The following is a 7,484-nucleotide window of genomic DNA, read 5'->3' as shown; positions in this document are numbered from 1 at the left end:
TATGGACTTCTTTTTCAAGATCGTTATTCATTCATGGCAGCTGCAGTGGTGACCTAGTTCCTTGACCCGGCAGCAGCTGCTGTGTCCATGACGCTCCTGGCTGGCATTCTGGGCTGCAGCGAGAACCAGGGCTCATGGGCGCTCAGTGCCAGGCAGCTCGGGTTCCATCTCACACCCTCTGACAGCTGAGGAGGTTGTGCCAGAGACAAGGAAGAGGGTCATGTGCACATCTGCACCAGTCCTTCAACGGTGGCAGTTCAAACAGTGCCTTAAAAGATGGGACTTTTGCTCCCATGAATTTTGAAAAATATCATTTTCTTTGATGAAGAGGAAAATCAATTTGGTTTCATGTATCTAAAATCAACACATATCTGATGTGCGTTTGGCACTGGGAACAGACCCAGTAGAGGGATGGTAGCAAGTGATCTGTGGACTGGCGACCTTCTGTCCACACCCCCTCCCCCCTCCACCCCTCGCTTTATATATACTTGAAATTTGACCTTACATGAGTCTTGGTTTATGATTAAGTCTTTCCACTAATTTTCTAATTATTTTAAAGCAGTAAGGTGTTATCGGATGCTTCTGAAAGGAACCTGGAGCCTCCATTGGCACATGTCAGGTATTTTACTCAAATCCACCCAAATGTAAGGTGGGCCGCTTCCAAGTTCTTCTGGAGAGTGATGTCAGCTTGACACATACGTGCCTTTTAAGTGTTAAGTCACATGACTTGCCAGGAACTTCTCACGCTGTCCTCCCGAGCCATGTGGTAAGTTGGCTTCCCAGTCTCAGTGACACAGATTTGAGTGCCATGGCTCCCACGTCCTGGCAAAGTGCTTTCTGAATCAGCACTAGCCCAGAGGAAGCGGGATCCAGGCTAGCGTCAACGTCATGAGGTCAGGGGGCTGTTCCTAAGCTCCCTCTACCCAGTGCTTTCCAAGCTACTCAGGCCAATGGACTCTGCCTTCATCCTGTCCTTTTCGCTGTGGCTTGTTCCTGCCCATCTGTGCTCCACACCAAGTCACGCTCCCGGATCCACTGCAAATCTGTTATTGCTTTCCAAATAATGAATTACGACGTCACCCCATTGCATCTTCACTGAAGGTGGGAATATGGCTGGCCCTAAGGAAGGAAGGGATCCACACAGGACCGCCAGTAAGGACACGCTTTCCCTGCTGACTTGGAGATGCTGTGTTGACCCTGGGTTTGGGTTCACTTGGTATTTCTAATCAAATGGAACTTTAGAGGAATATAATTAAGATTTAATTTTAGGATCACCAAATTGTATTTATGTAAAAACTGGTACAGAAAGCATGCCATATTAAAAATTCTTTATGTTTTACAATTTTTTTTACATCAAGGAAGAGTCATACTCTATGTGGAAAATAAATTATTAAAATTATTAAATTTTTTAAGAACTATGCTAAGGGTAATTATTAGTGCATCGGAACTGTGGGAATGCACTAGCTTGATGACCAAGACATGAAACTTCCTGTCATTTGGCAAACATGAAAAGAGGGGTGGTGTGGGGAAGTAGCAAAGCCACCTTGTGGGAGGGTCTGTACATGGGACAACTGCTCCTGGGAGGCATCTTGCCAGGACTGGAATGCCTTAATTCTAAGATGGCATTAATTGCAAAAGGTACCTTCAACTTAATAACAGCTTGACAAAAGAAAGGAAGGAAATAAAGTTATTATAAGGTATGTAATTATTTCTATAAGTAAATATTGTATGACAATGTGTGGTAAAATCCATCTGTTGTTTAGTGATGTACTTCAAGTAAATATAATAAGTAGCCTGAACATTTGTCAATACAAAATTCTAGATATCAGTATTCACTATGACATATAAAAAATAAATAAGATAATTTTTTTAAAAAGTTGAAAAAGTTTAGAGTTCATTTCTTGCACTGTATACCTATTATTAAATGAGGCATACTTGGTACAGGTACATATATATTACTATTATATACAATTAATATTTTATTGCTACATCTCAAATTAATCATATCTCTTTCAATTTAATTTGTCTTCTAGAAGCACCCATACATGACACTCTATGCAGATGTACATTTTTTGTGGTGTGAAAATTTTGCTTTAGGTAGTATGTTCTGCCCTTTACTCTCCTTTTTATGAAATTGTCATTTTAAAATTATTCATTTTTCTGAATTTTAGGCCTTTTATTTTAACTAGTGAAGTCTGTAGATTTTCTTTTTACCCTCAGCTTTAGGTGCATCCCACTATATAAATTTTTAATGTTCTGTAATTGACCTCTAATATTCTGTAAAATTTACCCCCAATTCTGAGCACTCTGGACTATTGAGGTCTGAATGAAAAAAAATCACAAAATTATTCATGCAAAAAGCAGGAAATGGATAGATCAGAATGTAAGAATGGTGGATGCTAAGTATGTAGATGACATTACTTTTTTAAAGTATTGGTGGAGGGGCTGGGCTCAGCTCCAGATTTCTGACTTAGCACATAAGAGGCCCTGTGTTTCATCATAAGCACCACATAAAAATAAATAAATAAAATAAAGATATTGTGTTAAACTACAACTGAAAATAAAACACATTAAAAATTGTGGAATATATAGGGGTAGGGAGAAAAAGATCAATGAAAAAAAAAACTTAAGCAACAGAAAGGTTCAGATGCAACAAGTCTACAATGGCATCAAGAGGTTAGAGGGGTAGTGTTCTTGGAGGCAGAAATAAAATTTGGGAAGAAAGAAAAAGGTAACTGTTGCACTATTCCCAAGTGAGAGAACCAGATGAGTGGGTTCTCTTTTTAACTCTTCCCATCTGTAAGTGGAATTGACAGTTCATGAGGTATGCTTCAGTAACAAGCTCTCTTTTACAATTGCAGTCACATTAAAACTTTGTACTTTTCGTTATTCATTCATTCATTCACTTATTTATTTGTTTCTTTATTTACTCACTTTTTCTTGTCATTGTTTTTACATTACTAGTAATTATATAATGGCATAAATATCCCGAATGATAACTTCTCTAGTATTGGTTTATGTGTTTATGTATATACTTATTATTTGAACAATTTCCCCCTTGCCAAGCCTGATTTACATTAGATCTTATTCTTGTTTTATAAATACTTGATAAAAACACATTATTTTAAACAGCTGAAGAATCTATCTCCTGAGCATAATTCCAATCACAAACTAAAGTGGGCATCTGGGTCAATTAAAAGCTGTGTAAAATCTTTTCTTTGTTCCCATTTACACCTTAAAATAGGACTCCTCTCTCACTTGTATATATTTGAGAACATACTAATTTCTGAATGCAGCATTTAATAAATATAGATGAGTTTTCATCAACAAACCCACTATTGTTTTTAAATTGTTTAAATCCTTGACCCTGAATGTTTCACTGATTTCCCTCCCCTCCCCCCTCCCTCCCCCCCTCCCTCCCTCCCTTCCTCCTCCTCCTCCTCCTCCTTCTTCTTCTTCTTTCTCTCTCTCTTTCTCTCTCTCTCTCTCTCTCTCTCTCTCTCTCTCTCTCTCTCTCTTTCATATTGCAGATTGGACCCAGGAATGTTTTCTGCTAAGAAACGTCCTCAGCCCTTTATAAAAAATTTTACATAGAAAAAGGGTTTTTTGGAGTTTCTTAGAGCCTCACTAAGTTGCTGAGGATGGCTGGCTTTGAACTAGTGATCTTTTACCCACAACCTCAGAAGGCTCCAGAATTACAGGCATGCACCACTGCACACAGCTTTTTATACTCTCTTTAAAATAATTAGTCACAACTATAATAATTGAAATTGCATTTACATCACTCTTTTCTAATGCAGTAATATATTACCATCTAAAATATTTTTTGAAACAAATTTATTAGATGACTACTATTTTATTCCCAGAGTTTATTCTGTTACCTCTTTAGGATTGATAAATGGTCTTCTTTCTCTTCTTTCTTCTTCTTAGATATGTGTGGTTTCTTGTTATCAAATGTGTCTATGATAAGTGTGTTGAAAATTGTGATTCTAAACCTATCATGAAGTCCAACATTTCCAAGAGTATTGAGAGCAGAAAAAGAACAATATTCATAACTAATGAATAACTTTCAGTGGAAGCATAGTACCAGTGTCCAACATGGAATTTAATCAAGATTCTTCAGTGGTAAGGTGGTGTCAGAACACTACCCTGGGGATTTGGGGACCTCTAAAGCACCATGTCTATATCAGAATCTTTAACTCACCTTTTAAATAGAGTTATTGCTGCTTGCATAAAAATAAAACACTATGTATAAGAAAGGTGAATGAGAATTAAATCCTCTGGAGACACCAATGTTGATCTTTAATTCTAGTGCATAATTAGTAAAATAAGAAAGGCCTTGTAAGCCCCATCTTTCCCAACTATATGGAATAGAACATTTTGATGTACTGAACTGAAGTGACAAAAATGCATTTCATGGAGATGGTATCAAAGAAATTTTAATGGCAGAATACTGGAAATGTTAGATAAAAATATACACATACATATACAGTTATACAGAGAAAAAGATAAATGATAAGCTCATAAATGTAAGGGTAAATTCAGTGTACTTTAGTTGTATGTACAAGGTAATGATAAAAGCATAAGTTGTATGTACAAGGTAATGATAACACTTAAAATATGAAGAAAGTAGTAATTGAGGTGATACAGAACTCTATAATTATGGGGAATAATAATAAAAATTTAATAAAAATATATACTGTTATATCACTTTGGGTATGCCTCTTTCCTCTGCTGTTCATCTGAATTAGATTCTCTCAAATAAGCTTACGTGGGTAAAGGGCTTTCTGAATTTTTGTTTTCTTTTGTTTTCAGGATTTTGTAAGCTAAGTCTCGTAATGCCTAGTCCTGAACTCACTTTTGTTGCTTTTTTACAACTTATTTTCATCTGCAGAGGCACAAACCCACTTCACTCATTTTGTTCAATGAACTGACTTTTTTCTATCTTTGCAAACAATGTTTAAAATAGTCTATAGGAGGGTCTTCCATATCATATAATATGTTTCTCAGACCCTGTAGGAATTGAGGGTAGTTCCCTGCTGTTTTACTATCATTTTTCCTGTGAGAAGGCTTATCTATCTTCTGTATTCCACCAATTTCGAAGAGAAGTATTTGTGGTCACAAGCTAAAGAACACTAGAAGCTATTAGATTTGAGAAAATGCAAGGAATAATTTTCTCTTAGACTTTTATAGGAAGTATGGCTATTTCATCAATTTGATAAAAATTTATATACTCACAGTCATTCACACTGTGAAAGTCTTGTATTTAAGTAATACATAATTGTAAGAAATAATTTCTGGTTATTTCATTCCAATAAGTGACTTAATTTTTTTAGCCATATTAAAAATCAGAAATTACTGAAAATTTAATCTATGTATCCAAATTTCCATCATGATAATGTGATCAGAATAAAGTAGGAAATAAGAGAACATTGAACAAAGTTGCTATAAAACATGATTGAAACTTCCCTGCCTTTTCTGAGTGTAAGAATCAGGTTGATAAAGCAACGTTAAATTTCTGAATAGTATGTAAGTTTATATGTGATTCATTTTTTAAGTACTAGTTTCCAGGGCTGAGGATATAGCTCAGTTGGTAGAGTGCTTGCCTTGCATGCATAAGGCCCTGGGTTCAATCCCTTGTGTGCACACACACACACACACACACACACACACACACACACAGAGAGAGAGAGAGAGAGAGAGAGAGAGAGAGAGAGAGAGAGAGAGAGAGAGACCTGTTCCTTTGTGATGTAACTTTTTGATGTTCTTTGCTAAACTATTCTCTTTATGTTAGATACATCTTCTCTTTGCTTTTAGTTACTTCTGATAATTTCTGCCTTAACTATATTTTCTTATGAACCTAATAGGGATACATTTTATTATTTGGAACTAAAAATCTGATTTTCACAAAAGGAGGTTTTCTACTGTTATATATATATATTCTGATCATTCTAGTTTTATCTTTTGGAGATTGGCTGCTTTATTTTCAGCGTTTTAACCTACTCAATTTAAACTTGGTAAATTTGTTGGCTAGTTTCCTATCATTTGTTTCATCAAGTGAATGTAGTTTGATCAATTTTATGGTCCCATCCTCTACTTTTCTACCTCATTGATATTGGTTTTTTCAAAGTTTTCCATCAAACTAGAAACTAAACTCAGAGCTACTGGAGTACTGAGCCTCATACCCAGATCTTTTTTGTATTTGATACAGTGGCAGGGCCTCACAGGTTTGCTTAGTGCCTTGCTTCTGAGAATAGCTTTGAATTTGCAATCCTCCATCCTCAGTCTCCAGAGCTACCGGGATTCTAGGCTTAAGCCACATTACCCAGCTAGATCTTGCATGTTGTAATTTGATGTCATTTTAAACTTGCAAATATAACTATGTTGCACTTACAGAAATATATTTCCATTCATTATAAAACTATTATTGTAGTAGCAATTTTTTTGGGGGGGGTAATGTTTCTCTATAATTTTTCTGTTTTACTTATTAAATTAAATATATATCACGTTAATGTCATGTTATTGACAGTGTTTTACAACATTTAATATTTTTGTAGCTATGTAGAAACTAAAAATGAATAAGCTCATATTTCTTCAATCTTATATGACCCCAATGTAGCTAGTTTCAGACACACTTTTTACTGTTTGTACTCAAATTTGTCATTTTATGATGAGTAGGCCAATGAAAAAATTTAGTTTCATTCAAAAAATAAATATTTAATTGTATTTATTCAGGTTATCATCACATCTGATAAGCCTAAAAAGAAAATAGTAGTGTGACTACTTCATTGGTGATTGTGAGTTGTGTTAGTAATTAATATGTTACCACAATGTGTCCATTAGAAACAGCTCATAATTTACTCAGTGTACATTCATTAAAATATGATATTTTGAGAGACCTTTAGCATGACAGCATGAAGATATTCATGAAAGGTTAGCCCAGCAGAACTAGTGAACAAGAAAAAAATTCTAACTATTTTAATTTCTGGTCAAGAAAAGTAGCTCAAGAAAATAGACAAGTAAAGGTACAAACAAAAGTATAAAAGGCAATAGAAATACACATTTTCTACTTTCTTAATGGATATTGAAAGCAACATATAAAACTGCATATTTAGAATATATGTCCCTCGTTTCTCAAAAACCCTAACCTGAAAAATAAAAACAAAACCAAATACAAACAAAAATCCCCTCTCACTATGTGGTAAGCATTCTTAGTATTCTTCTTTATATTTTTTGACACATATTTTGAGGTTTCCAAAGAAAAACATGTAAAAAATAGAGAGTGTCTTCAGACTGAAGTGTTTAACATTTTTTTCATCACCCACACACATACATTTGGCTTGGTACAAAAATCCTTGTTTAATTCTACTAATTTGCACTTTGTTTTCAGAGTGGAACCAAAAGTTTCAGGATGTGTATCTTCTAGTCTAGCATGTACTTAGTGCCACATTAGTTATTCACCAATGGAAATCAGTCCTCAGAAG

The sequence above is a fragment of the Callospermophilus lateralis genome, unplaced genomic scaffold (assembly GCF_048772815.1).
Source record: "Callospermophilus lateralis isolate mCalLat2 unplaced genomic scaffold, mCalLat2.hap1 Scaffold_73, whole genome shotgun sequence".
Taxonomy (NCBI): domain Eukaryota; kingdom Metazoa; phylum Chordata; class Mammalia; order Rodentia; family Sciuridae; genus Callospermophilus; species Callospermophilus lateralis.
The sequence above is the reverse complement of the archived record's forward strand: the minus strand, read 5'-3'. Positions refer to the sequence as shown.